General features: G+C 44.1%; 67 non-coding genes and 1 pseudogene across 67 annotated transcripts in view; all 68 read right to left on the minus strand.

Annotated features, from left to right (window-relative positions):
* Positions 1-74, minus strand: part of LOC141354703 (5S ribosomal RNA) — a 119-nt gene extending 45 nt beyond the window's left edge. The window contains exon 1 of the ribosomal RNA XR_012361134.1: positions 1-74. This exon is cut by the window's left edge and continues 45 nt beyond it. This is a non-coding gene — a ribosomal RNA (5S ribosomal RNA).
* Positions 75-215: 141 nt separating this feature from the next.
* Positions 216-334, minus strand: LOC141357760 (5S ribosomal RNA). Its single transcript, XR_012364247.1, has one exon. It is a non-coding gene; the product is annotated as a 5S ribosomal RNA (ribosomal RNA).
* Positions 335-463: 129 nt separating this feature from the next.
* Positions 464-582, minus strand: LOC141357565 (5S ribosomal RNA). Its single transcript, XR_012364052.1, has one exon. It is a non-coding gene; the product is annotated as a 5S ribosomal RNA (ribosomal RNA).
* A 141-nt stretch (positions 583-723) lies between these two features.
* Positions 724-842, minus strand: LOC141354704 (5S ribosomal RNA). Its single transcript, XR_012361135.1, has one exon. It is a non-coding gene; the product is annotated as a 5S ribosomal RNA (ribosomal RNA).
* Positions 843-982: 140 nt separating this feature from the next.
* Positions 983-1,101, minus strand: LOC141358033 (5S ribosomal RNA). Its single transcript, XR_012364522.1, has one exon. It is a non-coding gene; the product is annotated as a 5S ribosomal RNA (ribosomal RNA).
* A 132-nt stretch (positions 1,102-1,233) lies between these two features.
* LOC141354705 (5S ribosomal RNA) lies at positions 1,234-1,352 on the minus strand. The gene has a single exon (XR_012361136.1). It is a non-coding gene; the product is annotated as a 5S ribosomal RNA (ribosomal RNA).
* Positions 1,353-1,481: 129 nt separating this feature from the next.
* LOC141354706 (5S ribosomal RNA) lies at positions 1,482-1,600 on the minus strand. The gene has a single exon (XR_012361137.1). It is a non-coding gene; the product is annotated as a 5S ribosomal RNA (ribosomal RNA).
* Positions 1,601-1,740: 140 nt separating this feature from the next.
* LOC129455072 (5S ribosomal RNA) lies at positions 1,741-1,859 on the minus strand. The gene has a single exon (XR_008648197.1). It is a non-coding gene; the product is annotated as a 5S ribosomal RNA (ribosomal RNA).
* Positions 1,860-2,000: 141 nt separating this feature from the next.
* LOC141354708 (5S ribosomal RNA) lies at positions 2,001-2,119 on the minus strand. The gene has a single exon (XR_012361138.1). It is a non-coding gene; the product is annotated as a 5S ribosomal RNA (ribosomal RNA).
* Positions 2,120-2,260: 141 nt separating this feature from the next.
* LOC141357044 (5S ribosomal RNA) lies at positions 2,261-2,379 on the minus strand. The gene has a single exon (XR_012363517.1). It is a non-coding gene; the product is annotated as a 5S ribosomal RNA (ribosomal RNA).
* A 141-nt stretch (positions 2,380-2,520) lies between these two features.
* Positions 2,521-2,639, minus strand: LOC141354709 (5S ribosomal RNA). Its single transcript, XR_012361139.1, has one exon. It is a non-coding gene; the product is annotated as a 5S ribosomal RNA (ribosomal RNA).
* Positions 2,640-2,768: 129 nt separating this feature from the next.
* LOC129454850 (5S ribosomal RNA) lies at positions 2,769-2,887 on the minus strand. The gene has a single exon (XR_008648094.1). It is a non-coding gene; the product is annotated as a 5S ribosomal RNA (ribosomal RNA).
* A 141-nt stretch (positions 2,888-3,028) lies between these two features.
* On the minus strand, positions 3,029-3,147 carry LOC129454777 (5S ribosomal RNA). The gene has a single exon (XR_008648071.1). It is a non-coding gene; the product is annotated as a 5S ribosomal RNA (ribosomal RNA).
* A 129-nt stretch (positions 3,148-3,276) lies between these two features.
* Positions 3,277-3,395, minus strand: LOC129454717 (5S ribosomal RNA). Its single transcript, XR_008648009.1, has one exon. It is a non-coding gene; the product is annotated as a 5S ribosomal RNA (ribosomal RNA).
* Positions 3,396-3,536: 141 nt separating this feature from the next.
* LOC129454672 (5S ribosomal RNA) lies at positions 3,537-3,655 on the minus strand. Its single transcript, XR_008647988.1, has one exon. It is a non-coding gene; the product is annotated as a 5S ribosomal RNA (ribosomal RNA).
* A 141-nt stretch (positions 3,656-3,796) lies between these two features.
* On the minus strand, positions 3,797-3,915 carry LOC129454619 (5S ribosomal RNA). Its single transcript, XR_008647974.2, has one exon. It is a non-coding gene; the product is annotated as a 5S ribosomal RNA (ribosomal RNA).
* Positions 3,916-4,056: 141 nt separating this feature from the next.
* On the minus strand, positions 4,057-4,175 carry LOC129454556 (5S ribosomal RNA). The gene has a single exon (XR_008647962.1). It is a non-coding gene; the product is annotated as a 5S ribosomal RNA (ribosomal RNA).
* A 129-nt stretch (positions 4,176-4,304) lies between these two features.
* Positions 4,305-4,423, minus strand: LOC129454502 (5S ribosomal RNA). The gene has a single exon (XR_008647916.1). It is a non-coding gene; the product is annotated as a 5S ribosomal RNA (ribosomal RNA).
* A 141-nt stretch (positions 4,424-4,564) lies between these two features.
* LOC129454443 (5S ribosomal RNA) lies at positions 4,565-4,683 on the minus strand. Its single transcript, XR_008647897.1, has one exon. It is a non-coding gene; the product is annotated as a 5S ribosomal RNA (ribosomal RNA).
* Positions 4,684-4,824: 141 nt separating this feature from the next.
* LOC141354710 (5S ribosomal RNA) lies at positions 4,825-4,943 on the minus strand. The gene has a single exon (XR_012361140.1). It is a non-coding gene; the product is annotated as a 5S ribosomal RNA (ribosomal RNA).
* A 141-nt stretch (positions 4,944-5,084) lies between these two features.
* Positions 5,085-5,203, minus strand: LOC141354711 (5S ribosomal RNA). Its single transcript, XR_012361141.1, has one exon. It is a non-coding gene; the product is annotated as a 5S ribosomal RNA (ribosomal RNA).
* Positions 5,204-5,324: 121 nt separating this feature from the next.
* On the minus strand, positions 5,325-5,443 carry LOC141354712 (5S ribosomal RNA). The gene has a single exon (XR_012361142.1). It is a non-coding gene; the product is annotated as a 5S ribosomal RNA (ribosomal RNA).
* Positions 5,444-5,584: 141 nt separating this feature from the next.
* On the minus strand, positions 5,585-5,703 carry LOC141354713 (5S ribosomal RNA). Its single transcript, XR_012361143.1, has one exon. It is a non-coding gene; the product is annotated as a 5S ribosomal RNA (ribosomal RNA).
* A 141-nt stretch (positions 5,704-5,844) lies between these two features.
* LOC141354714 (5S ribosomal RNA) lies at positions 5,845-5,963 on the minus strand. The gene has a single exon (XR_012361144.1). It is a non-coding gene; the product is annotated as a 5S ribosomal RNA (ribosomal RNA).
* A 141-nt stretch (positions 5,964-6,104) lies between these two features.
* LOC141354715 (5S ribosomal RNA) lies at positions 6,105-6,223 on the minus strand. Its single transcript, XR_012361145.1, has one exon. It is a non-coding gene; the product is annotated as a 5S ribosomal RNA (ribosomal RNA).
* Positions 6,224-6,356: 133 nt separating this feature from the next.
* LOC129420005 (5S ribosomal RNA) lies at positions 6,357-6,475 on the minus strand. Its single transcript, XR_008636761.1, has one exon. It is a non-coding gene; the product is annotated as a 5S ribosomal RNA (ribosomal RNA).
* Positions 6,476-6,604: 129 nt separating this feature from the next.
* LOC129419891 (5S ribosomal RNA) lies at positions 6,605-6,723 on the minus strand. The gene has a single exon (XR_008636735.1). It is a non-coding gene; the product is annotated as a 5S ribosomal RNA (ribosomal RNA).
* Positions 6,724-6,863: 140 nt separating this feature from the next.
* On the minus strand, positions 6,864-6,982 carry LOC129419823 (5S ribosomal RNA). The gene has a single exon (XR_008636693.2). It is a non-coding gene; the product is annotated as a 5S ribosomal RNA (ribosomal RNA).
* A 141-nt stretch (positions 6,983-7,123) lies between these two features.
* Positions 7,124-7,242, minus strand: LOC129419766 (5S ribosomal RNA). Its single transcript, XR_008636668.1, has one exon. It is a non-coding gene; the product is annotated as a 5S ribosomal RNA (ribosomal RNA).
* Positions 7,243-7,383: 141 nt separating this feature from the next.
* On the minus strand, positions 7,384-7,502 carry LOC129419713 (5S ribosomal RNA). Its single transcript, XR_008636633.1, has one exon. It is a non-coding gene; the product is annotated as a 5S ribosomal RNA (ribosomal RNA).
* Positions 7,503-7,643: 141 nt separating this feature from the next.
* Positions 7,644-7,762, minus strand: LOC129419655 (5S ribosomal RNA). The gene has a single exon (XR_008636605.1). It is a non-coding gene; the product is annotated as a 5S ribosomal RNA (ribosomal RNA).
* Positions 7,763-7,903: 141 nt separating this feature from the next.
* On the minus strand, positions 7,904-8,022 carry LOC129419593 (5S ribosomal RNA). The gene has a single exon (XR_008636586.1). It is a non-coding gene; the product is annotated as a 5S ribosomal RNA (ribosomal RNA).
* A 121-nt stretch (positions 8,023-8,143) lies between these two features.
* LOC129419541 (5S ribosomal RNA) lies at positions 8,144-8,262 on the minus strand. Its single transcript, XR_008636561.1, has one exon. It is a non-coding gene; the product is annotated as a 5S ribosomal RNA (ribosomal RNA).
* A 141-nt stretch (positions 8,263-8,403) lies between these two features.
* On the minus strand, positions 8,404-8,522 carry LOC129419465 (5S ribosomal RNA). Its single transcript, XR_008636528.2, has one exon. It is a non-coding gene; the product is annotated as a 5S ribosomal RNA (ribosomal RNA).
* Positions 8,523-8,663: 141 nt separating this feature from the next.
* On the minus strand, positions 8,664-8,782 carry LOC129419408 (5S ribosomal RNA). Its single transcript, XR_008636504.1, has one exon. It is a non-coding gene; the product is annotated as a 5S ribosomal RNA (ribosomal RNA).
* Positions 8,783-8,923: 141 nt separating this feature from the next.
* LOC129419346 (5S ribosomal RNA) lies at positions 8,924-9,042 on the minus strand. The gene has a single exon (XR_008636480.1). It is a non-coding gene; the product is annotated as a 5S ribosomal RNA (ribosomal RNA).
* A 129-nt stretch (positions 9,043-9,171) lies between these two features.
* On the minus strand, positions 9,172-9,290 carry LOC129417460 (5S ribosomal RNA). The gene has a single exon (XR_012361147.1). It is a non-coding gene; the product is annotated as a 5S ribosomal RNA (ribosomal RNA).
* Positions 9,291-9,431: 141 nt separating this feature from the next.
* Positions 9,432-9,550, minus strand: LOC129417096 (5S ribosomal RNA). The gene has a single exon (XR_012361149.1). It is a non-coding gene; the product is annotated as a 5S ribosomal RNA (ribosomal RNA).
* A 141-nt stretch (positions 9,551-9,691) lies between these two features.
* LOC129416201 (5S ribosomal RNA) lies at positions 9,692-9,810 on the minus strand. Its single transcript, XR_008635204.2, has one exon. It is a non-coding gene; the product is annotated as a 5S ribosomal RNA (ribosomal RNA).
* A 121-nt stretch (positions 9,811-9,931) lies between these two features.
* Positions 9,932-10,050, minus strand: LOC129417665 (5S ribosomal RNA). The gene has a single exon (XR_012361150.1). It is a non-coding gene; the product is annotated as a 5S ribosomal RNA (ribosomal RNA).
* A 141-nt stretch (positions 10,051-10,191) lies between these two features.
* On the minus strand, positions 10,192-10,310 carry LOC129415699 (5S ribosomal RNA). The gene has a single exon (XR_008634954.2). It is a non-coding gene; the product is annotated as a 5S ribosomal RNA (ribosomal RNA).
* A 141-nt stretch (positions 10,311-10,451) lies between these two features.
* LOC129416274 (5S ribosomal RNA) lies at positions 10,452-10,570 on the minus strand. The gene has a single exon (XR_008635235.2). It is a non-coding gene; the product is annotated as a 5S ribosomal RNA (ribosomal RNA).
* A 141-nt stretch (positions 10,571-10,711) lies between these two features.
* LOC129419300 (5S ribosomal RNA) lies at positions 10,712-10,830 on the minus strand. The gene has a single exon (XR_008636424.1). It is a non-coding gene; the product is annotated as a 5S ribosomal RNA (ribosomal RNA).
* Positions 10,831-10,971: 141 nt separating this feature from the next.
* Positions 10,972-11,090, minus strand: LOC129416775 (5S ribosomal RNA). Its single transcript, XR_008635522.2, has one exon. It is a non-coding gene; the product is annotated as a 5S ribosomal RNA (ribosomal RNA).
* Positions 11,091-11,231: 141 nt separating this feature from the next.
* On the minus strand, positions 11,232-11,350 carry LOC129419231 (5S ribosomal RNA). The gene has a single exon (XR_008636407.1). It is a non-coding gene; the product is annotated as a 5S ribosomal RNA (ribosomal RNA).
* Positions 11,351-17,139: 5,789 nt separating this feature from the next.
* Positions 17,140-17,258, minus strand: LOC141354718 (5S ribosomal RNA). The gene has a single exon (XR_012361151.1). It is a non-coding gene; the product is annotated as a 5S ribosomal RNA (ribosomal RNA).
* A 140-nt stretch (positions 17,259-17,398) lies between these two features.
* LOC141354719 (5S ribosomal RNA) lies at positions 17,399-17,517 on the minus strand. The gene has a single exon (XR_012361152.1). It is a non-coding gene; the product is annotated as a 5S ribosomal RNA (ribosomal RNA).
* A 141-nt stretch (positions 17,518-17,658) lies between these two features.
* On the minus strand, positions 17,659-17,777 carry LOC141354721 (5S ribosomal RNA). Its single transcript, XR_012361154.1, has one exon. It is a non-coding gene; the product is annotated as a 5S ribosomal RNA (ribosomal RNA).
* Positions 17,778-17,918: 141 nt separating this feature from the next.
* Positions 17,919-18,037, minus strand: LOC141354722 (5S ribosomal RNA). Its single transcript, XR_012361155.1, has one exon. It is a non-coding gene; the product is annotated as a 5S ribosomal RNA (ribosomal RNA).
* A 141-nt stretch (positions 18,038-18,178) lies between these two features.
* On the minus strand, positions 18,179-18,297 carry LOC141354723 (5S ribosomal RNA). Its single transcript, XR_012361156.1, has one exon. It is a non-coding gene; the product is annotated as a 5S ribosomal RNA (ribosomal RNA).
* A 129-nt stretch (positions 18,298-18,426) lies between these two features.
* Positions 18,427-18,545, minus strand: LOC141354724 (5S ribosomal RNA). Its single transcript, XR_012361157.1, has one exon. It is a non-coding gene; the product is annotated as a 5S ribosomal RNA (ribosomal RNA).
* Positions 18,546-18,686: 141 nt separating this feature from the next.
* Positions 18,687-18,805, minus strand: LOC141354725 (5S ribosomal RNA). Its single transcript, XR_012361158.1, has one exon. It is a non-coding gene; the product is annotated as a 5S ribosomal RNA (ribosomal RNA).
* Positions 18,806-18,945: 140 nt separating this feature from the next.
* Positions 18,946-19,064, minus strand: LOC141354726 (5S ribosomal RNA). Its single transcript, XR_012361159.1, has one exon. It is a non-coding gene; the product is annotated as a 5S ribosomal RNA (ribosomal RNA).
* Positions 19,065-19,205: 141 nt separating this feature from the next.
* LOC141354727 (5S ribosomal RNA) lies at positions 19,206-19,324 on the minus strand. Its single transcript, XR_012361160.1, has one exon. It is a non-coding gene; the product is annotated as a 5S ribosomal RNA (ribosomal RNA).
* A 141-nt stretch (positions 19,325-19,465) lies between these two features.
* On the minus strand, positions 19,466-19,584 carry LOC141354728 (5S ribosomal RNA). Its single transcript, XR_012361161.1, has one exon. It is a non-coding gene; the product is annotated as a 5S ribosomal RNA (ribosomal RNA).
* Positions 19,585-19,725: 141 nt separating this feature from the next.
* LOC141354729 (5S ribosomal RNA) lies at positions 19,726-19,844 on the minus strand. The gene has a single exon (XR_012361162.1). It is a non-coding gene; the product is annotated as a 5S ribosomal RNA (ribosomal RNA).
* A 141-nt stretch (positions 19,845-19,985) lies between these two features.
* On the minus strand, positions 19,986-20,104 carry LOC141354730 (5S ribosomal RNA). The gene has a single exon (XR_012361163.1). It is a non-coding gene; the product is annotated as a 5S ribosomal RNA (ribosomal RNA).
* A 121-nt stretch (positions 20,105-20,225) lies between these two features.
* Positions 20,226-20,344, minus strand: LOC141354732 (5S ribosomal RNA). The gene has a single exon (XR_012361165.1). It is a non-coding gene; the product is annotated as a 5S ribosomal RNA (ribosomal RNA).
* Positions 20,345-20,485: 141 nt separating this feature from the next.
* LOC141354733 (5S ribosomal RNA) lies at positions 20,486-20,604 on the minus strand. Its single transcript, XR_012361166.1, has one exon. It is a non-coding gene; the product is annotated as a 5S ribosomal RNA (ribosomal RNA).
* Positions 20,605-20,733: 129 nt separating this feature from the next.
* Positions 20,734-20,852, minus strand: LOC141354734 (5S ribosomal RNA). Its single transcript, XR_012361167.1, has one exon. It is a non-coding gene; the product is annotated as a 5S ribosomal RNA (ribosomal RNA).
* Positions 20,853-20,993: 141 nt separating this feature from the next.
* LOC141354735 (5S ribosomal RNA) lies at positions 20,994-21,112 on the minus strand. The gene has a single exon (XR_012361168.1). It is a non-coding gene; the product is annotated as a 5S ribosomal RNA (ribosomal RNA).
* A 129-nt stretch (positions 21,113-21,241) lies between these two features.
* LOC141354736 (5S ribosomal RNA) lies at positions 21,242-21,360 on the minus strand. The gene has a single exon (XR_012361169.1). It is a non-coding gene; the product is annotated as a 5S ribosomal RNA (ribosomal RNA).
* Positions 21,361-21,501: 141 nt separating this feature from the next.
* On the minus strand, positions 21,502-21,620 carry LOC141354737 (5S ribosomal RNA). The gene has a single exon (XR_012361170.1). It is a non-coding gene; the product is annotated as a 5S ribosomal RNA (ribosomal RNA).
* A 141-nt stretch (positions 21,621-21,761) lies between these two features.
* Positions 21,762-21,880, minus strand: LOC141354738 (5S ribosomal RNA). The gene has a single exon (XR_012361171.1). It is a non-coding gene; the product is annotated as a 5S ribosomal RNA (ribosomal RNA).
* A 141-nt stretch (positions 21,881-22,021) lies between these two features.
* Positions 22,022-22,140, minus strand: LOC141354739 (5S ribosomal RNA). Its single transcript, XR_012361172.1, has one exon. It is a non-coding gene; the product is annotated as a 5S ribosomal RNA (ribosomal RNA).
* Positions 22,141-22,269: 129 nt separating this feature from the next.
* Positions 22,270-22,388, minus strand: LOC129455019 (5S ribosomal RNA; annotated as a pseudogene).
* A 51-nt stretch (positions 22,389-22,439) lies between these two features.
* Positions 22,440-22,558, minus strand: LOC141353514 (5S ribosomal RNA). The gene has a single exon (XR_012360611.1). It is a non-coding gene; the product is annotated as a 5S ribosomal RNA (ribosomal RNA).
* Positions 22,559-22,699: 141 nt separating this feature from the next.
* LOC141354740 (5S ribosomal RNA) lies at positions 22,700-22,818 on the minus strand. Its single transcript, XR_012361173.1, has one exon. It is a non-coding gene; the product is annotated as a 5S ribosomal RNA (ribosomal RNA).
* Positions 22,819-22,840: the final 22 nt, after the last annotated feature.

Here is a 22,840-nt window from a genome sequence, read left to right on the forward strand (position 1 = left end):
TAACCAGGCCCGACCCTGCTTGGCTTCCGAGATCAGACGAGAGCGGGCGTGCTCAGGGTGGTGTGGCCGTAAGCGAGCGCTGACTCGATTCGAGAGCCACTTCAAGACTAATGTGGCAACGCCATGCCATCGGCGAACGCTTACAGAAAGGATGCATTTCTGGAAAAAAATTATATGAATAAATAATTAAATAATTAATTAAATAAAGAATTAAATGCTTACAGCACCTGGTATTCCCAGGCGGCCTCCCATCCAAGTACTAACCAGGCCCGACCCTGCTTGGCTTCCGAGATCAGACGAGAGCGGGCGTGCTCAGGGTGGTGTGGCCGTAAGCGAGCGCTGACTCGATTCGAGAGCCACTTCAAGACTAATGTGGCAACGCCATGCCATCGGCGAACGCTTACAGAAAGGATGCATTTCTGGAAAAAAATTATATGAATAAATAATTAAATAATTTATTAAATGCTTACAGCACCTGGTATTCCCAGGCGGTCTCCCATCCAAGTACTAAACAGGCCCGACCCTGCTTGGCTTCCGAGATCAGACGAGAGCGGGCGTGCTCAGGGTGGTGTGGCCGTAAGCGAGCGCTGACTCGATTCGAGAGCCACTTCAAGACTAATGTGGCAACGCCATGCCATCGGCGAACGCTTACAGAAAGGATGCATTTCTGGAAAAAAATTATATGAATAAATAATTAAATAATTAATTAAATAAAGAATGAAATGCTTACAGCACCTGGTATTCCCAGGCGGTCTCCCATCCAAGTACTAACCAGGCCCGACCCTGCTTGGCTTCCGAGATCAGACGAGAGCGGGCGTGCTCAGGGTGGTGTGGCCGTAAGCGAGCGCTGACTCGATTCGAGAGCCACTTCAAGACTAATGTGGCAACGCCATGCCATCGGCGAACGCTTACAGAAAGGATGCATTTCTGGAAAAAATTATATGAATAAATAATTAAATAATTAATTAAATAAAGAACCAAATGCTTACAGCACCTGGTATTCCCAGGCGGTCTCCCATCCAAGTACTAACCAGACCCGACCCTGCTTGGCTTCCGAGATCAGACGAGAGCGGGCGTGCTCAGGGTGGTGTGGCCGTAAGCGAGCGCTGACTCGATTCGAGAGCCACTTCAAGACTAATGTGGCAACGCCATGCCATCGGCGAACGCTTACAGAAAGGATGCATTTCTGGAAAAAATTATATGAATAAATAATTAATTAAATAAAGAATTAAATGCTTACAGCACCTGGTATTCCCAGGCGGTCTCCCATCCAAGTACTAACCAGGCCCGACCCTGCTTGGCTTCCGAGATCAGACGAGAGCGGGCGTGCTCAGGGTGGTGTGGCCGTAAGCGAGCGCTGACTCGATTCGAGAGCCACTTCAAGACTAATGTGGCAACGCCATGCCATCGGCGAACGCTTACAGAAAGGATGCATTTCTGGAAAAAAATTATATGAATAAATAATTAAATAATTAATTAAATGCTTACAGCACCTGGTATTCCCAGGCGGTCTCCCATCCAAGTACTAACCAGGCCCGACCCTGCTTGGCTTCCGAGATCAGACGAGAGCGGGCGTGCTCAGGGTGGTGTGGCCGTAAGCGCGCGCTGACTCGATTCGAGAGCCACTTCAAGACTAATGTGGCAACGCCATGCCATCGGCGAACGCTTACAGAAAGGATGCATTTCTGGAAAAAATTATATGAATAAATAATTAAATAATTAATTAAATAAAGAATTAAATGCTTACAGCACCTGGTATTCCCAGGCGGTCTCCCATCCAAGTACTAACCAGGCCCGACCCTGCTTGGCTTCCGAGATCAGACGAGAGCGGGCGTGCTCAGGGTGGTGTGGCCGTAAGCGAGCGCTGACTCGATTCGAGAGCCACTTCAAGACTAATGTGGCAACGCCATGCCATCGGCGAACGCTTACAGAAAGGATGCATTTCTGGAAAAAAATTATATGAATAAATAATTAAATAATTAATTAAATAAAGAATTAAATGCTTACAGCACCTGGTATTCCCAGGCGGTCTCCCATCCAAGTACTAACCAGGCCCGACCCTGCTTGGCTTCCGAGATCAGACGAGAGCGGGCGTGCTCAGGGTGGTGTGGCCGTAAGCGAGCGCTGACTCGATTCGAGAGCCACTTCAAGACTAATGTGGCAACGCCATGCCATCGGCGAACGCTTACAGAAAGAATGCATTTCTGGAAAAAAATTATATGAATAAATAATTAAATAATTAATTAAATAAAGAATCAAACGCTTACAGCACCTGGTATTCCCAGGCGGTCTCCCATCCAAGTACTAACCAGGCCCGACCCTGCTTGGCTTCCGAGATCAGACGAGAGCGGGCGTGCTCAGGGTGGTGTGGCCGTAAGCGAGCGCTGACTCGATTCGAGAGCCACTTCAAGACTAATGTGGCAACGCCATGCCATCGGCGAACGCTTACAGAAAGGATGCATTTCTGGAAAAAAATTATATGAATAAATAATTAAATAATTAATTAAATAAAGAATTAAATGCTTACAGCACCTGGTATTCCCAGGCGGTCTCCCATCCAAGTACTAACCAGGCCCGACCCTGCTTGGCTTCCGAGATCAGACGAGAGCGGGCGTGCTCAGGGTGGTGTGGCCGTAAGCGAGCGCTGACTCGATTCGAGAGCCACTTCAAGACTAATGTGGCAACGCCATGCCATCGGCGAACGCTTACAGAAAGGATGCATTTCTGGAAAAAAATTATATGAATAAATAATTAAATAATTAATTAAATGCTTACAGCACCTGGTATTCCCAGGCGGTCTCCCATCCAAGTACTAACCAGGCCCGACCCTGCTTGGCTTCCGAGATCAGACGAGAGCGGGCGTGCTCAGGGTGGTGTGGCCGTAAGCGAGCGCTGACTCGATTCGAGAGCCACTTCAAGACTAATGTGGCAACACCATGCCATCGGCGAACGCTTACAGAAAGGATGCATTTCTGGAAAAAAATTATATGAATAAATAATTAAATAATTAATTAAATAAAGAATTAAATGCTTACAGCACCTGGTATTCCCAGGCGGTCTCCCATCCAAGTACTAACCAGGCCCGACCCTGCTTGGCTTCCGAGATCAGACGAGAGCGGGCGTGCTCAGGGTGGTGTGGCCGTAAGCGAGCGCTGGCTCGATTCGAGAGCCACTTCAAGACTAATGTGGCAACGCCATGCCATCGGCGAACGCTTACAGAAAGGATGCATTTCTGGAAAAAAATTATATGAATAAATAATTAAATAATTAATTAAATGCTTACAGCACCTGGTATTCCCAGGCGGTCTCCCATCCAAGTACTAACCAGGCCCGACCCTGCTTGGCTTCCGAGATCAGACGAGAGCGGGCGTGCTCAGGGTGGTGTGGCCGTAAGCGAGCGCTGACTCGATTCGAGAGCCACTTCAAGACTAATGTGGCAACGCCATGCCATCGGCGAACGCTTACAGAAAGGATGCATTTCTGGAAAAAAATTATATGAATAAATAATTAAATAATTAATTAAATTAAGAATTAAATGCTTACAGCACCTGGTATTCCCAGGCGGTCTCCCATCCAAGTACTAACCAGGCCCGACCCTGCTTGGCTTCCGAGATCAGACGAGAGCGGGCGTGCTCAGGGTGGTGTGGCCGTAAGCGAGCGCTGACTCGATTCGAGAGCCACTTCAAGACTAATGTGGCAACGCCATGCCATCGGCGAACGCTTACAGAAAGGATGCATTTCTGGAAAAAAATTATATGAATAAATAATTAAATAATTAATTAAATAAAGAATCAAACGCTTACAGCACCTGGTATTCCCAGGCGGTCTCCCATCCAAGTACTAACCAGGCCCGACCCTGCTTGGCTTCCGAGATCAGACGAGAGCGGGCGTGCTCAGGGTGGTGTGGCCGTAAGCGAGCGCTGACTCGATTCGAGAGCCACTTCAAGACTAATGTGGCAACGCCATGCCATCGGCGAACGCTTACAGAAAGGATGCATTTCTGGAAAAAAATTATATGAATAAATAATTAAATAATTAATTAAATAAAGAATTAAATGCTTACAGCACCTGGTATTCCCAGGCGGTCTCCCATCCAAGTACTAACCAGGCCCGACCCTGCTTGGCTTCCGAGATCAGACGAGAGCGGGCGTGCTCAGGGTGGTGTGGCCGTAAGCGAGCGCTGGCTCGATTCGAGAGCCACTTCAAGACTAATGTGGCAACGCCATGCCATCGGCGAACGCTTACAGAAAGGATGCATTTCTGGAAAAAAATTATATGAATAAATAATTAAATAATTAATTAAATGCTTACAGCACCTGGTATTCCCAGGCGGTCTCCCATCCAAGTACTAACCAGGCCCGACCCTGCTTGGCTTCCGAGATCAGACGAGAGCGGGCGTGCTCAGGGTGGTGTGGCCGTAAGCGAGCGCTGACTCGATTCGAGAGCCACTTCAAGACTAATGTGGCAACGCCATGCCATCGGCGAACGCTTACAGAAAGGATGCATTTCTGGAAAAAAATTATATGAATAAATAATTAAATAATTAATTAAATAAAGAATTAAATGCTTACAGCACCTGGTATTCCCAGGCGGTCTCCCATCCAAGTACTAACCAGGCCCGACCCTGCTTGGCTTCCGAGATCAGACGAGAGCGGGCGTGCTCAGGGTGGTGTGGCCGTAAGCGAGCGCTGACTCGATTCGAGAGCCACTTCAAGACTAATGTGGCAACACCATGCCATCGGCGAACGCTTACAGAAAGGATGCATTTCTGGAAAAAAATTATATGAATAAATAATTAAATAATTAATTAAATAAAGAATTAAATGCTTACAGCACCTGGTATTCCCAGGCGGTCTCCCATCCAAGTACTAACCAGGCCCGACCCTGCTTGGCTTCCGAGATCAGACGAGAGCGGGCGTGCTCAGGGTGGTGTGGCCGTAAGCGAGCGCTGACTCGATTCGAGAGCCACTTCAAGACTAATGTGGCAACGCCATGCCATCGGCGAACGCTTACAGAAAGGATGCATTTCTGGAAAAAAATTATATGAATAAATAATTAAATAATTAATTAAATAAAGAATTAAATGCTTACAGCACCTGGTATTCCCAGGCGGTCTCCCATCCAAGTACTAACCAGGCCCGACCCTGCTTGGCTTCCGAGATCAGACGAGAGCGGGCGTGCTCAGGGTGGTGTGGCCGTAAGCGAGCGCTGACTCGATTCGAGAGCCACTTCAAGACTAATGTGGCAACGCCATGCCATCGGCGAACGCTTACAGAAAGGATGCATTTCTGGAAAAAAATTATATGAATAAATAATTAATTAAATGCTTACAGCACCTGGTATTCCCAGGCGGTCTCCCATCCAAGTACTAACCAGGCCCGACCCTGCTTGGCTTCCGAGATCAGACGAGAGCGGGCGTGCTCAGGGTGGTGTGGCCGTAAGCGAGCGCTGACTCGATTCGAGAGCCACTTCAAGACTAATGTGGCAACGCCATGCCATCGGCGAACGCTTACAGAAAGGATGCATTTCTGGAAAAAAATTATATGAATAAATAATTAAATAATTAATTAAATAAAGAAATAAATGCTTACAGCACCTGGTATTCCCAGGCGGTCTCCCATCCAAGTACTAACCAGGCCCGACCCTGCTTGGCTTCCGAGATCAGACGAGAGCGGGCGTGCTCAGGGTGGTGTGGCCGTAAGCGAGCGCTGACTCGATTCGAGAGCCACTTCAAGACTAATGTGGCAACGCCATGCCATCGGCGAACGCTTACAGAAAGGATGCATTTCTGGAAAAAAATTATATGAATAAATAATTAAATAATTAATTAAATAAAGAATTAAATGCTTACAGCACCTGGTATTCCCAGGCGGTCTCCCATCCAAGTACTAACCAGGCCCGACCCTGCTTGGCTTCCGAGATCAGACGAGAGCGGGCGTGCTCAGGGTGGTGTGGCCGTAAGCGAGCGCTGACTCGATTCGAGAGCCACTTCAAGACTAATGTGGCAACGCCATGCCATCGGCGAACGCTTACAGAAAGGATGCATTTCTGGAAAAAAATTATATGAATAAATAATTAAATAATTAATTAAATAAAGAATTAAATGCTTACAGCACCTGGTATTCCCAGGCGGTCTCCCATCCAAGTACTAACCAGGCCCGACCCTGCTTGGCTTCCGAGATCAGACGAGAGCGGGCGTGCTCAGGGTGGTGTGGCCGTAAGCGAGCGCTGACTCGATTCGAGAGCCACTTCAAGACTAATGTGGCAACGCCATGCCATCGGCGAACGCTTACAGAAAGGATGCATTTCTGGAAAAAAATTATATGAATAAATAATTAATTAAATAAAGAATTGAATGCTTACAGCACCTGGTATTCCCAGGCGGTCTCCCATCCAAGTACTAACCAGGCCCGACCCTGCTTGGCTTCCGAGATCAGACGAGAGCGGGCGTGCTCAGGGTGGTGTGGCCGTAAGCGAGCGCTGACTCGATTCGAGAGCCACTTCAAGACTAATGTGGCAACGCCATGCCATCGGCGAACGCTTACAGAAAGGATGCATTTCTGGAAAAAAATTATATGAATAAATAATTAAATAATTAATTAAATGCTTACAGCACCTGGTATTCCCAGGCGGTCTCCCATCCAAGTACTAACCAGGCCCGACCCTGCTTGGCTTCCGAGATCAGACGAGAGCGGGCGTGCTCAGGGTGGTGTGGCCGTAAGCGAGCGCTGACTCGATTCGAGAGCCACTTCAAGACTAATGTGGCAACGCCATGCCATCGGCGAACGCTTACAGAAAGGATGCATTTCTGGAAAAAATTATATGAATAAATAATTAAATAATTAATTAAATAAAGAATCAAACGCTTACAGCACCTGGTATTCCCAGGCGGTCTCCCATCCAAGTACTAACCAGGCCCGACCCTGCTTGGCTTCCGAGATCAGACGAGAGCGGGCGTGCTCAGGGTGGTGTGGCCGTAAGCGAGCGCTGACTCGATTCGAGAGCCACTTCAAGACTAATGTGGCAACGCCATGCCATCGGCGAACGCTTACAGAAAGGATGCATTTCTGGAAAAAAATTATATGAATAAATAATTAAATAATTAATTAAATAAAGAATTAAATGCTTACAGCACCTGGTATTCCCAGGCGGTCTCCCATCCAAGTACTAACCAGGCCCGACCCTGCTTGGCTTCCGAGATCAGACGAGAGCGGGCGTGCTCAGGGTGGTGTGGCCGTAAGCGAGCGCTGACTCGATTCGAGAGCCACTTCAAGACTAATGTGGCAACGCCATGCCATCGGCGAACGCTTACAGAAAGGATGCATTTCTGGAAAAAAATTATATGAATAAATAATTAAATAATTAATTAAATAAAGAATTAAATGCTTACAGCACCTGGTATTCCCAGGCGGTCTCCCATCCAAGTACTAACCAGGCCCGACCCTGCTTGGCTTCCGAGATCAGACGAGAGCGGGCGTGCTCAGGGTGGTGTGGCCGTAAGCGAGCGCTGACTCGATTCGAGAGCCACTTCAAGACTAATGTGGCAACGCCATGCCATCGGCGAACGCTTACAGAAAGGATGCATTTCTGGAAAAAAATTATATGAATAAATAATTAAATAATTAATTAAATAAAGAATTAAATGCTTACAGCACCTGGTATTCCCAGGCGGTCTCCCATCCAAGTACTAACCAGGCCCGACCCTGCTTGGCTTCCGAGATCAGACGAGAGCGGGCGTGCTCAGGGTGGTGTGGCCGTAAGCGAGCGCTGACTCGATTCGAGAGCCACTTCAAGACTAATGTGGCAACGCCATGCCATCGGCGAACGCTTACAGAAAGGATGCATTTCTGGAAAAAAATTATATGAATAAATAATTAAATAATTAATTAAATAAAGAATTAAATGCTTACAGCACCTGGTATTCCCAGGCGGTCTCCCATCCAAGTACTAACCAGGCCCGACCCTGCTTGGCTTCCGAGATCAGACGAGAGCGGGCGTGCTCAGGGTGGTGTGGCCGTAAGCGAGCGCTGACTCGATTCGAGAGCCACTTCAAGACTAATGTGGCAACGCCATGCCATCGGCGAACGCTTACAGAAAGGATGCATTTCTGGAAAAAAATTATATGAATAAATAATTAATTAAATGCTTACAGCACCTGGTATTCCCAGGCGGTCTCCCATCCAAGTACTAACCAGGCCCGACCCTGCTTGGCTTCCGAGATCAGACGAGAGCGGGCGTGCTCAGGGTGGTGTGGCCGTAAGCGAGCGCTGACTCGATTCGAGAGCCACTTCAAGACTAATGTGGCAACGCCATGCCATCGGCGAACGCTTACAGAAAGGATGCATTTCTGGAAAAAAATTATATGAATAAATAATTAAATAATTAATTAAATAAAGAATTAAACGCTTACAGCACCTGGTATTCCCAGGCGGTCTCCCATCCAAGTACTAACCAGGCCCGACCCTGCTTGGCTTCCGAGATCAGACGAGAGCGGGCGTGCTCAGGGTGGTGTGGCCGTAAGCGAGCGCTGACTCGATTCGAGAGCCACTTCAAGACTAATGTGGCAACGCCATGCCATCGGCGAACGCTTACAGAAAGGATGCATTTCTGGAAAAAAATTATATGAATAAATAATTAAATAATTAATTAAATAAAGAATTAAATGCTTACAGCACCTGGTATTCCCAGGCGGTCTCCCATCCAAGTACTAACCAGGCCCGACCCTGCTTGGCTTCCGAGATCAGACGAGAGCGGGCGTGCTCAGGGTGGTGTGGCCGTAAGCGAGCGCTGACTCGATTCGAGAGCCACTTCAAGACTAATGTGGCAACGCCATGCCATCGGCGAACGCTTACAGAAAGGATGCATTTCTGGAAAAAAATTATATGAATAAATAATTAAATAATTAATTAAATAAAGAATTAAATGCTTACAGCACCTGGTATTCCCAGGCGGTCTCCCATCCAAGTACTAACCAGGCCCGACCCTGCTTGGCTTCCGAGATCAGACGAGAGCGGGCGTGCTCAGGGTGGTGTGGCCGTAAGCGAGCGCTGACTCGATTCGAGAGCCACTTCAAGACTAATGTGGCAACGCCATGCCATCGGCGAACGCTTACAGAAAGGATGCATTTCTGGAAAAAAATTATATGAATAAATAAATAAATAATTAATTAAATGCTTACAGCACCTGGTATTCCCAGGCGGTCTCCCATCCAAGTACTAACCAGGCCCGACCCTGCTTGGCTTCCGAGATCAGACGAGAGCGGGCGTGCTCAGGGTGGTGTGGCCGTAAGCGAGCGCTGACTCGATTCGAGAGCCACTTCAAGACTAATGTGGCAACGCCATGCCATCGGCGAACGCTTACAGAAAGGATGCATTTCTGGAAAAAAATTATATGAATAAATAATTAAATAATTAATTAAATAAAGAATTAAATGCTTACAGCACCTGGTATTCCCAGGCGGTCTCCCATCCAAGTACTAACCAGGCCCGACCCTGCTTGGCTTCCGAGATCAGACGAGAGCGGGCGTGCTCAGGGTGGTGTGGCCGTAAGCGAGCGCTGACTCGATTCGAGAGCCACTTCAAGACTAATGTGGCAACGCCATGCCATCGGCGAACGCTTACAGAAAGGATGCATTTCTGGAAAAAAATTATATGAATAAATAATTAAATAATTAATTAAATAAAGAATTAAATGCTTACAGCACCTGGTATTCCCAGGCGGTCTCCCATCCAAGTACTAACCAGGCCCGACCCTGCTTGGCTTCCGAGATCAGACGAGAGCGGGCGTGCTCAGGGTGGTGTGGCCGTAAGCGAGCGCTGACTCGATTCGAGAGCCACTTCAAGACTAATGTGGCAACGCCATGCCATCGGCGAACGCTTACAGAAAGGATGCATTTCTGGAAAAAAATTATATGAATAAATAATTAATTAAATGCTTACAGCACCTGGTATTCCCAGGCGGTCTCCCATCCAAGTACTAACCAGGCCCGACCCTGCTTGGCTTCCGAGATCAGACGAGAGCGGGCGTGCTCAGGGTGGTGTGGCCGTAAGCGAGCGCTGACTCGATTCGAGAGCCACTTCAAGACTAATGTGGCAACGCCATGCCATCGGCGAACGCTTACAGAAAGGATGCATTTCTGGAAAAAAATTATATGAATAAATAATTAAATAATTAATTAAATAAAGAATTAAATGCTTACAGCACCTGGTATTCCCAGGCGGTCTCCCATCCAAGTACTAACCAGGCCCGACCCTGCTTGGCTTCCGAGATCAGACGAGAGCGGGCGTGCTCAGGGTGGTGTGGCCGTAAGCGAGCGCTGACTCGATTCGAGAGCCACTTCAAGACTAATGTGGCAACGCCATGCCATCGGCGAACGCTTACAGAAAGGATGCATTTCTGGAAAAAAATTATATGAATAAATAATTAAATAATTAATTAAATAAAGAATTAAATGCTTACAGCACCTGGTATTCCCAGGCGGTCTCCCATCCAAGTACTAACCAGGCCCGACCCTGCTTGGCTTCCGAGATCAGACGAGAGCGGGCGTGCTCAGGGTGGTGTGGCCGTAAGCGAGCGCTGACTCGATTCGAGAGCCACTTCAAGACTAATGTGGCAACGCCATGCCATCGGCGAACGCTTACAGAAAGGATGCATTTCTGGAAAAAAATTATATGAATAAATAATTAAATAATTAATTAAATAAAGAATTAAATGCTTACAGCACCTGGTATTCCCAGGCGGTCTCCCATCCAAGTACTAACCAGGCCCGACCCTGCTTGGCTTCCGAGATCAGACGAGAGCGGGCGTGCTCAGGGTGGTGTGGCCGTAAGCGAGCGCTGACTCGATTCGAGAGCCACTTCAAGACTAATGTGGCAACGCCATGCCATCGGCGAACGCTTACAGAAAGGATGCATTTCTGGAAAAAAATTATATGAATAAATAATTAAATAATTAATTAAATAAAGAATTAAATGCTTACAGCACCTGGTATTCCCAGGCGGTCTCCCATCCAAGTACTAACCAGGCCCGACCCTGCTTGGCTTCCGAGATCAGACGAGAGCGGGCGTGCTCAGGGTGGTGTGGCCGTAAGCGAGCGCTGACTCGATTCGAGAGCCACTTCAAGACTAATGTGGCAACGCCATGCCATCGGCGAACGCTTACAGAAAGGATGCATTTCTGGAAAAAAATTATATGAATAAATAATTAAATAATTAATTAAATAAAGAATTAAATGCTTACAGCACCTGGTATTCCCAGGCGGTCTCCCATCCAAGTACTAACCAGGCCCGACCCTGCTTGGCTTCCGAGATCAGACGAGAGCGGGCGTGCTCAGGGTGGTGTGGCCGTAAGCGAGCGCTGACTCGATTCGAGAGCCACTTCAAGACTAATGTGGCAACGCCATGCCATCGGCGAACGCTTACAGAAAGGATGCATTTCTGGAAAAAAATTATATGAATAAATAATTAAATAATTAATTAAATGCTTACAGCACCTGGTATTCCCAGGCGGTCTCCCATCCAAGTACTAACCAGGCCCGACCCTGCTTGGCTTCCGAGATCAGACGAGAGCGGGCGTGCTTTTTTTTTTTTTTTTTTTTTTTTTTACAAAATTTTATTTCAAACAAATCTCTGCTTACAACACAAAATATTCACATTATCATTTTAAATACTTAACATAGGAGTAAAAATGAAAAATGAAAGACATTGTAACTTGTTTTTACAATTGCAATTCCAGACCATTCAGTGTATTTTTTACAAAGGGATTATTCTTCAATATTAACTTATCAAATACTTCCAATTTACCTTCATTATCGAAATACACCTCCAGCTTCTTTACATATTCTTCCAATTTTCTTTTATAATTAACCCACAGGTCAATTTTCTTTCCTCTTTCTCTTACTAAGTTTCTTCTACACCATATTGTATACCTTGCCACACTTAAAAAAATATTTATCACATTTCTCATTTCACATTCTATGTTGACACCAAATAAAAACACACAGTTCCATCTTTGCTCATTCTCAATGTCAATACTTTTCTCACCCATCAATACTTTTACCACATTTTTTATCTTTAACCTAAACGTCTGAAGTTCTGTACATGATATGAACATATGCAGAATCCCCTCATCTTTGACTAAACAAACTTTACATAGGGGACTTTGTACCATCCCAATTTTATATAACTTTAATTCTGAGAATACAATGTTATGCCTTATACAAAAGTCCAAGTTTTCCATCCTTGCATCCATATACCATTTTCTCAAATTTTTCCATAAGATGTTCTTGTCAATATCATTGAAAACTTTTTCCCAGAACTGTGAAGCTATAGGCTCCTTAAAAGCCTCCTTTCTAAAAAGGACATAAAAATCCTTAACATTACATTGATTAAAAAGGGCGTCCTCTCCCTTTTCTTTTAGAAATATCTTAAAGTTTTCTTCATTATTCCCTTTTATCTCTTGTTGCTCAATCCAGTGTTTTGGAATTGCTTCTTTTACCTGATTATATTGTTTTTCTATGATTTTCACATTAACGGTATCTTCAACTTCTTCTATTTCATCTATTATGGCGTGCAAGGGTAGAAATCCTTTTTTTACTTCATATAAAACATCTCTAATTCTCTTGAAACCAGCATTAATCCATTGTTTAAAATACAGTTCTTTATCCATGAATAATATATTCTCATTTAAAAACAGTGGTTGATTTAAGAATTCCTCTCTTTTCCCCGGCTTTACACATAAGTGTTTTTTAAAGTCCCTCCATGCTTCTAGAACTTCCACATAGAATTCTGGTATTCCAGTTATCATAGTTTGCTTCAATTTCATCCACAAAATATCTGAACCTATTCCCATATTTCCACACTTGTTTAAAAATATCCTCATTATCTTTTTCCATTCTTCCTGATTTTCATCATTTAAAAACCTTTTAACTGTTTTGATTCTAAAACTCTTTTTCTTTAAATCCGGATCTTGTAAACCTAATCCACCCTCTTCCACCGGCCCTATTATTGTTTCATATGCAATTTTTGAAGGTTTAGAATCCCATAAAAAATTTAAAACTGCTGCTTTTATTCTTTTTGTTGTGTTTGTTGGTAATGGTGTAACCCCCAACACATACCACATTTTAGCCAACATAAGTGCATTTAAAACTAATACTTTTCCTCTTAACGTTAGATCTCTTTGTTTCCAAAAATTTAAAACTCTTTCCATATTTCCAACCACTTCTTCCCAGATCAAATCCCTCATATTTTTTTCATTTTTTCCAATTCTTACCCCTAAAATTTTCAAGCTTTCTTCATTATTAAATGGGTAGAAACTTTCAATTTTTTCTCCCTCCCCTATTTGCATATAAGCTGTTTTCTGTATATTTATTTTTGCCCCTGAACCTTTACAATATTTTTCTAAAATTTCCATTGCTTTCCGGACACTTTTAATATCTCTCACTATTAATGTGGTGTCATCTGCATATTGGTATATTTTTTGTAGTTCTTCATTTTCTTCTAAATCTATCCCCTTAATTTCCTTTTCTTCTCTTATTGCCAGCCCGAGCGTTTCAGCCACAAGACTATACAATTGAGCTGACAATGGACATCCTTGTCTAATGGATCTAGTTATAATAAAGGCCTCAGTTAAAAACCCATTACACTTTATTTGACTTTTGGCTCCACTATATAGAATTTTCAACCATTTTATAAAGTTCTCTCCAAACTCAAACTTTTCTAAAATCCCAAATAAAAACTCATGCTCTACTCTATCAAATGCTTTTTCAAGATCGAGACTTATAACATACCCACTTTTCTTTTTAGCCATCATATAACTCATCACATCCCTTATGTTGCAAACAGTATCTGTAATGTCCTTTCCTTGTATCGCATATGCCTGATTTGTTTCTATTATATTAGGTAAAATTTTCTTCAATCTATTGGCTAAAATCTTCGCTATAAGTTTAAAATCTGTATTTAACATAGTTAATGGTCTATAATTTTGTAAATCATGTTTATCTCCCTTTTTCTTATAAATCAATTTAACAATCCCTATTCCCATAAAATTACTTGTTTCCTTTTTTTTAAAAATCTCATCAAACACTTCTTTCAAGATCGGTACCAGCACTTCCTTAAATGTTTTGTAGAATTCGCCAGGCAATCCGTCTCTTCCTGGACTTTTACAATTCTTCAACTGCATTATAGCTTCTTCTATTTCTTCCTCTTTAATATGTTCGTCACTTAATTTTTTATCATCTGTGTCCAACTTCTTCTTAATTTTTTCTATTAAAAATTCTTTTTCATTTTCTCCTATTCCTTCTCTACTAAACAACTTCTTATAAAATTCCATTATTTCCCTTAAAATTCCTCCTGTTTCTTTAACCATTTCCCCATTCCTCCCTTTTAATTCTTTGATCAAACTAGCCCTCTGTCTATTTTTCTCCAGATTAAAGAAAAACTTTGTGCACTTTTCCCCCTCTACCATATATTTAGCTTTACTTCGTATCATTGCCCCTTTAAATTTTTTCTCCTCTATTTCTCTTAGTTTTTCTTCTAATATGAATGTTTTTTGGATGTTTTCTCCTCCTTCATTTACAATCTGTTTTAATTCATTTCTTATTTCTTTCTCCTTAGCATTTTTTGCCCTTTGCACTAATTTACTCAAGTCTCTAGCATATTTCCCTATTCTGTATTTAACATTATCCCACCATATTCTCTTATCTTCTTTGTACATTGAAGTTTTTTGTTCCTCTTTTATCAATTCCTTAATTCTTTTCTTAAAACCCACCTCCTTTAAAAGTTCTGTATTTAAAATCCACAAGCCTGGCCCCCTCTTCACTCCACTTAGATCCATATGTCCCCATAAAACTTTATGATCACTAAGAGACGTTTCTTTATAATAAATATTATCAACTACTTTCATAAAGTCCCTGTTACAAATCATAAAATCTATTCTGCTTCTACAAATAAAATTTTTAACTATTTGTTCTCGTGAAAATTCTTTGATACCTTCATTCCTTTCTCTCCAAACATCCACTAGGTCATTTTCTTCCATCAAACTTTTAAGCTCTTTTCTTCCTCTATCCGATTTGAAAATCATCCCTTCTGCCATATCCATTTTGCCAAATACAGTGTTAAAATCCCCCATTATTAAAACCTTTCCCCACTTTTCAATTAATGCCCTTAATGTGTTAAAAAATACTACTTTTTCTTTTTCTACTACAGGTGCATGAACATTACATAAAACAATTCTATCCCCTTCTTCATTAATTTCTATTGCCATACATTTACCTTCACCATCATTATAAACCTCCTTCACATTCTCACACACTCCTTTTTTAATTAATATTGCTACCCCTCTCCCTTTTCTTCCATCCCCATTGTTGTAAAAGACCTCTCCTTTCCATTTCTTTTTAAAATTATTCATTACTTCTTCCTTCCAATTTGTCTCTTGAATCATTAAGATATTTGCTCGTTTACAAAATTCTTTTAACTTTTCAAATTTCTCATAGTCCAATAAACCCCTCACATTAATTGTGGCAATGTTCAGCACCATTAAGGTTAAAATAATCCAAATTATTCTTCTCATTCTATTTCGTCTTCAGTTCCAGATAACACTTCAAAGCTGTTCTCATTTTGTCCTCTTCTATTTATTTCTTTTTCTTTGATTTTTATTCTCATTAAGTGTCTTCTTTTAGCCTTTTCAATATTTGGGCTTACCCTTATCTGTCTTCTTCTTGTTGTCACCTCTTCCCAGTCTTTTTTAATGTCACTTCTTTCATCTCTGTCCATCTCCTCTTGTATTTTTGATAGTTCTTGTTCGCCTTCTTTACTCTTTAATCCTCCATCCTCATTTTCATTGTCCACATCCTCTTCCACTGTATCTCCCTTTTGTTCTTCCTCCTCCACCAACTCCTCTTCCATTGCTTCTGTATATTCCTCATCGTCTTCATCATCATTTTGGACATCTTTAGTATCTTCCGCCTCTTTTCCTGCTTCATTTTCTTGTTCCCACCAACATTCACATTTCACTAGCACCTTTTTACAATCTGGGCAGCGCACTGCATCACATTCTCTGGCAAAGTGCCCCGTCTCTCCACAGTTATGACATTTAAACTCCGGACAGTCCTTCATTATGTGTCCAGGCCCCATACACAATCTGCAGAGTTTTATCTGACGATCATGTATTACCCTGAAATACTGCTCCCCTTCTGCTGTTTCAAATCGTGTACTGTAAGGGAGTGATGGTACTTCTTTAGGAAACTTTACTTTCACATAACGGGTGCCGTCTGTGATCTGTGTTCCTGGATAATATCTCCTTTTGATTATTGAATTTGGTGTTACTCCCCACGCATATAGCTTACTTGTTATAGTCTCATCAGAAATATAAGCAGGCAGGTGCATGAAGGAAACAATGCATTCCTTTGTTTGTAAGCTTCTTACTTCACACAAAATTTCTTTGATAATAAGACCTTCTTTAAGAATTTCACATACTTTCTCATTTTCCAGTGTCATTTCATATTCCTTGTTTGCTCTTGGTCTCACAGCTAAAATGTTTGTAACTCCAATTTTTTCTTTCAAAGAATTGATGACATCTTCAGCTTTAACTTCTTTCACCTGAGCCGCATTGACAATCAATGTTGCTTCCTTAGAATATTTTTTGTATTCAAATCCATGCATCCTCCTACCTTCATCTTCACCATGTTTGCCATTCTGAAATTCACTTAGTCCATTGTCTGTTCCTTGATCTTTCTCCATATGTTTCTCTTCCTCCATGTTCAAGTCTTTGCCAGGTAGGCCGTCCATTGTGCGCAAAAGCGCCTTTTTTTCAGCTTCTGAGCAAAGCTCAGAGCTGCTGTAACAAATCTTTTTCAACAAAAAGAAATATGCAACAATATTTAACGACAAATAGAAAACTTTTTTTGAAAATAAACAAAATAAAGCAAACTGTTGGGAGAGCCTTTCCCTCCCTACTGTAGCCAAACACTTCCTTGTTGCTCTCTAGCGCTCTCAGGGTGGTGTGGCCGTAAGCGAGCGCTGACTCGATTCGAGAGCCACTTCAAGACTAATGTGGCAACGCCATGCCATCGGCGAACGCTTACAGAAAGGATGCATTTCTGGAAAAAAATTATATGAATAAATAAATAAATAATTAATTAAATGCTTACAGCACCTGGTATTCCCAGGCGGTCTCCCATCCAAGTACTAACCAGGCCCGACCCTGCTTGGCTTCCGAGATCAGACGAGAGCGGGCGTGCTCAGGGTGGTGTGGCCGTAAGCGAGCGCTGACTCGATTCGAGAGCCACTTCAAGACTAATGTGGCAACGCCATGCCATCGGCGAACGCTTACAGAAAGGATGCATTTCTGGAAAAAATTATATGAATAAATAATTAAATAATTAATTAAATAAAGAATTAAATGCTTACAGCACCTGGTATTCCCAGGCGGTCTCCCATCCAAGTACTAACCAGGCCCGACCCTGCTTGGCTTCCGAGATCAGACGAGAGCGGGCGTGCTCAGGGTGGTGTGGCCGTAAGCGAGCGCTGACTCGATTCGAGAGCCACTTCAAGACTAATGTGGCAACGCCATGCCATCGGCGAACGCTTACAGAAAGGATGCATTTCTGGAAAAAAATTATATGAATAAATAATTAAATAATTAATTAAATAAAGAATTAAATGCTTACAGCACCTGGTATTCCCAGGCGGTCTCCCATCCAAGTACTAACCAGGCCCGACCCTGCTTGGCTTCCGAGATCAGACGAGAGCGGGCGTGCTCAGGGTGGTGTGGCCGTAAGCGAGCGCTGACTCGATTCGAGAGCCACTTCAAGACTAATGTGGCAACGCCATGCCATCGGCGAACGCTTACAGAAAGGATGCATTTCTGGAAAAAAATTATATGAATAAATAATTAAATAATTAATTAAATAAAGAATTAAATGCTTACAGCACCTGGTATTCCCAGGCGGTCTCCCATCCAAGTACTAACCAGGCCCGACCCTGCTTGGCTTCCGAGATCAGACGAGAGCGGGCGTGCTCAGGGTGGTGTGGCCGTAAGCGAGCGCTGACTCGATTCGAGAGCCACTTCAAGACTAATGTGGCAACGCCATGCCATCGGCGAACGCTTACAGAAAGGATGCATTTCTGGAAAAAAATTATATGAATAAATAATTAAATAATTAATTAAATAAAGAATTAAATGCTTACAGCACCTGGTATTCCCAGGCGGTCTCCCATCCAAGTACTAACCAGGCCCGACCCTGCTTGGCTTCCGAGATCAGACGAGAGCGGGCGTGCTCAGGGTGGTGTGGCCGTAAGCGAGCGCTGACTCGATTCGAGAGCCACTTCAAGACTAATGTGGCAACGCCATGCCATCGGCGAACGCTTACAGAAAGGATGCATTTCTGGAAAAAAATTATATGAATAAATAATTAAATAATTAATTAAATGCTTACAGCACCTGGTATTCCCAGGCGGTCTCCCATCCAAGTACTAACCAGGCCCGACCCTGCTTGGCTTCCGAGATCAGACGAGAGCGGGCGTGCTCAGGGTGGTGTGGCCGTAAGCGAGCGCTGACTCGATTCGAGAGCCACTTCAAGACTAATGTGGCAACGCCATGCCATCGGCGAACGCTTACAGAAAGGATGCATTTCTGGAAAAAAATTATATGAATAAATAATTAAATAATTAATTAAATAAAGAATTAAATGCTTACAGCACCTGGTATTCCCAGGCGGTCTCCCATCCAAGTACTAACCAGGCCCGACCCTGCTTGGCTTCCGAGATCAGACGAGAGCGGGCGTGCTCAGGGTGGTGTGGCCGTAAGCGAGCGCTGACTCGATTCGAGAGCCACTTCAAGACTAATGTGGCAACGCCATGCCATCGGCGAACGCTTACAGAAAGGATGCATTTCTGGAAAAAAATTATATGAATAAATAATTAAATAATTAATTAAAAAAGAATTAAATGCTTACAGCACCTGGTATTCCCAGGCGGTCTCCCATCCAAGTACTAACCAGGCCCGACCCTGCTTGGCTTCCGAGATCAGACGAGAGCGGGCGTGCTCAGGGTGGTGTGGCCGTAAGCGAGCGCTGACTCGATTCGAGAGCCACTTCAAGACTAATGTGGCAACGCCATGCCATCGGCGAACGCTTACAGAAAGGATGCATTTCTGGAAAAAAATTATATGAATAAATAATTAAATAATTAATTAAATAAAGAATTAAATGCTTACAGCACCTGGTATTCCCAGGCGGTCTCCCATCCAAGTACTAACCAGGCCCGACCCTGCTTGGCTTCCGAGATCAGACGAGAGCGGGCGTGCTCAGGGTGGTGTGGCCGTAAGCGAGCGCTGACTCGATTCGAGAGCCACTTCAAGACTAATGTGGCAACGCCATGCCATCGGCGAACGCTTACAGAAAGGATGCATTTCTGGAAAAAAATTATATGAATAAATAATTAAATAATTAATTAAATAAAGAATTAAATGCTTACAGCACCTGGTATTCCCAGGCGGTCTCCCATCCAAGTACTAACCAGGCCCGACCCTGCTTGGCTTCCGAGATCAGACGAGAGCGGGCGTGCTCAGGGTGGTGTGGCCGTAAGCGAGCGCTGACTCGATTCGAGAGCCACTTCAAGACTAATGTGGCAACGCCATGCCATCGGCGAACGCTTACAGAAAGGATGCATTTCTGGAAAAAAATTATATGAATAAATAATTAAATAATTAATTAAATAAAGAATTAAATGCTTACAGCACCTGGTATTCCCAGGCGGTCTCCCATCCAAGTACTAACCAGGCCCGACCCTGCTTGGCTTCCGAGATCAGACGAGAGCGGGCGTGCTCAGGGTGGTGTGGCCGTAAGCGAGCGCTGACTCGATTCGAGAGCCACTTCAAGACTAATGTGGCAACGCCATGCCATCGGCGAACGCTTACAGAAAGGATGCATTTCTGGAAAAAAATTATATGAATAAATAATTAAATAATTAATTAAATAAAGAATTAAATGCTTACAGCACCTGGTATTCCCAGGCGGTCTCCCATCCAAGTACTAACCAGGCCCGACCCTGCTTGGCTTCCGAGATCAGACGAGAGCGGGCGTGCTCAGGGTGGTGTGGCCGTAAGCGAGCGCTGACTCGATTCGAGAGCCACTTCAAGACTAATGTGGCAACGCCATGCCATCGGCGAACGCTTACAGAAAGGATGCATTTCTGGAAAAAAATTATATGAATAAATAATTAATTAAATGCTTACAGCACCTGGTATTCCCAGGCGGTCTCCCATCCAAGTACTAACCAGGCCCGACCCTGCTTGGCTTCCGAGATCAGACGAGAGCGGGCGTGCTCAGGGTGGTGTGGCCGTAAGCGAGCGCTGACTCGATTCGAGAGCCACTTCAAGACTAATGTGGCAACGCCATGCCATCGGCGAACGCTTACAGAAAGGATGCATTTCTGGAAAAAAATTATATGAATAAATAATTAAATAATTAATTAAATAAAGAATTAAATGCTTACAGCACCTGGTATTCCCAGGCGGTCTCCCATCCAAGTACTAACCAGGCCCGACCCTGCTTGGCTTCCGAGATCAGACGAGAGCGGGCGTGCTCAGGGTGGTGTGGCCGTAAGCGAGCGCTGACTCGATTCGAGAGCCACTTCAAGACTAATGTGGCAACGCCATGCCATCGGCGAACGCTTACAGAAAGGATGCATTTCTGGAAAAAAATTATATGAATAAATAATTAAATAATTAATTAAATGCTTACAGCACCTGGTATTCCCAGGCGGTCTCCCATCCAAGTACTAACCAGGCCCGACCCTGCTTGGCTTCCGAGATCAGACGAGAGCGGGCGTGCTCAGGGTGGTGTGGCCGTAAGCGAGCGCTGACTCGATTCGAGAGCCACTTCAAGACTAATGTGGCAACGCCATGCCATCGGCGAACGCTTACAGAAAGGATGCATTTCTGGAAAAAAATTATATGAATAAATAATTAAATAATTAATTAAATAAAGAATTAAATGCTTACAGCACCTGGTATTCCCAGGCGGTCTCCCATCCAAGTACTAACCAGGCCCGACCCTGCTTGGCTTCCGAGATCAGACGAGAGCGGGCGTGCTCAGGGTGGTGTGGCCGTAAGCGAGCGCTGACTCGATTCGAGAGCCACTTCAAGACTAATGTGGCAACGCCATGCCATCGGCGAACGCTTACAGAAAGGATGCATTTCTGGAAAAAAATTATATGAATAAATAATTAAATAATTAATTAAATGCTTACAGCACCTGGTATTCCCAGGCGGTCTCCCATCCAAGTACTAACCAGGCCCGACCCTGCTTGGCTTCCGAGATCAGACGAGAGCGGGCGTGCTCAGGGTGGTGTGGCCGTAAGCGAGCGCTGACTCGATTCGAGAGCCACTTCAAGACTAATGTGGCAACGCCATGCCATCGGCGAACGCTTACAGAAAGGATGCATTTCTGGAAAAAAATTATATGAATAAATAATTAAATAATTAATTAAATAAAGAATTTAATGCTTACAGCACCTGGTATTCCCAGGCGGTCTCCCATCCAAGTACTAACCAGGCCCGACCCTGCTTGGCTTCCGAGATCAGACGAGAGCGGGCGTGCTCAGGGTGGTGTGGCCGTAAGCGAGCGCTGACTCGATTCGAGAGCCACTTCAAGACTAATGTGGCAACGCCATGCCATCGGCGAACGCTTACAGAAAGGATGCATTTCTGGAAAAAAATTATATGAATAAATAATTAAATAATTAATTAAATAAAGAATTAAATGCTTACAGCACCTGGTATTCCCAGGCGGTCTCCCATCCAAGTACTAACCAGGCCCGACCCTGCTTGGCTTCCGAGATCAGACGAGAGCGGGCGTGCTCAGGGTGGTGTGGCCGTAAGCGAGCGCTGACTCGATTCGAGAGCCACTTCAAGACTAATGTGGCAACGCCATGCCATCGGCGAACGCTTACAGAAAGGATGCATTTCTGGAAAAAAATTATATGAATAAATAATTAAATAATTAATTAAATAAAGAATTAAATGCTTACAGCACCTGGTATTCCCAGGCGGTCTCCCATCCAAGTACTAACCAGGCCCGACCCTGCTTGGCTTCCGAGATCAGACGAGAGCGGGCGTGCTCAGGGTGGTGTGGCCGTAAGCGAGCGCTGACTCGATTCGAGAGCCACTTCAAGACTAATGTGGCAACGCCATGCCATCGGCGAACGCTTACAGAAAGGATGCATTTCTGGAAAAAAATTATATGAATAAATAATTAAATAATTAATTAAATGCTTACAGCACCTGGTATTCCCAGGCGGTCTCCCATCCAAGTACTAACCAGGCCCGACCCTGCTTGGCTTCCGAGCTCAGACGAGAGCGGGCGTGCTCAGGGTGGTGTGGCCGTTCATAAAAAATTATATGAATAAATAATTAAATAATTAATTAAATAAAGAATTAAATGCTTACAGCACCTGGTATTCCCAGGCGGTCTCCCATCCAAGTACTAACCAGGCCAGACCCTGCTTGGCTTCCGAGATCAGACGAGAGCGGGCGTGCTCAGGGTGGTGTGGCCGTAAGCGAGCGCTGACTCGATTCGAGAGCCACTTCAAGACTAATGTGGCAACGCCATGCCATCGGCGAACGCTTACAGAAAGGATGCATTTCTGGAAAAAAATTATATGAATAAATAATTAAATAATTAATTAAATAAAGAATTAAATGCTTACAGCACCTGGTATTCCCAGGCGGTCTCCCATCCAAGTACTAACCAGGCCCGACCCTGCTTGGCTTCCGAGATCAGACGAGAGCGGGCGTGCTCAGGGTGGTGTGGCCGTAAGCGAGCGCTGACTCGATTCGAGAG

This window comes from Misgurnus anguillicaudatus, chromosome 21 (assembly GCF_027580225.2).
Source record: "Misgurnus anguillicaudatus chromosome 21, ASM2758022v2, whole genome shotgun sequence".
NCBI lineage: Eukaryota > Metazoa > Chordata > Actinopteri > Cypriniformes > Cobitidae > Misgurnus > Misgurnus anguillicaudatus.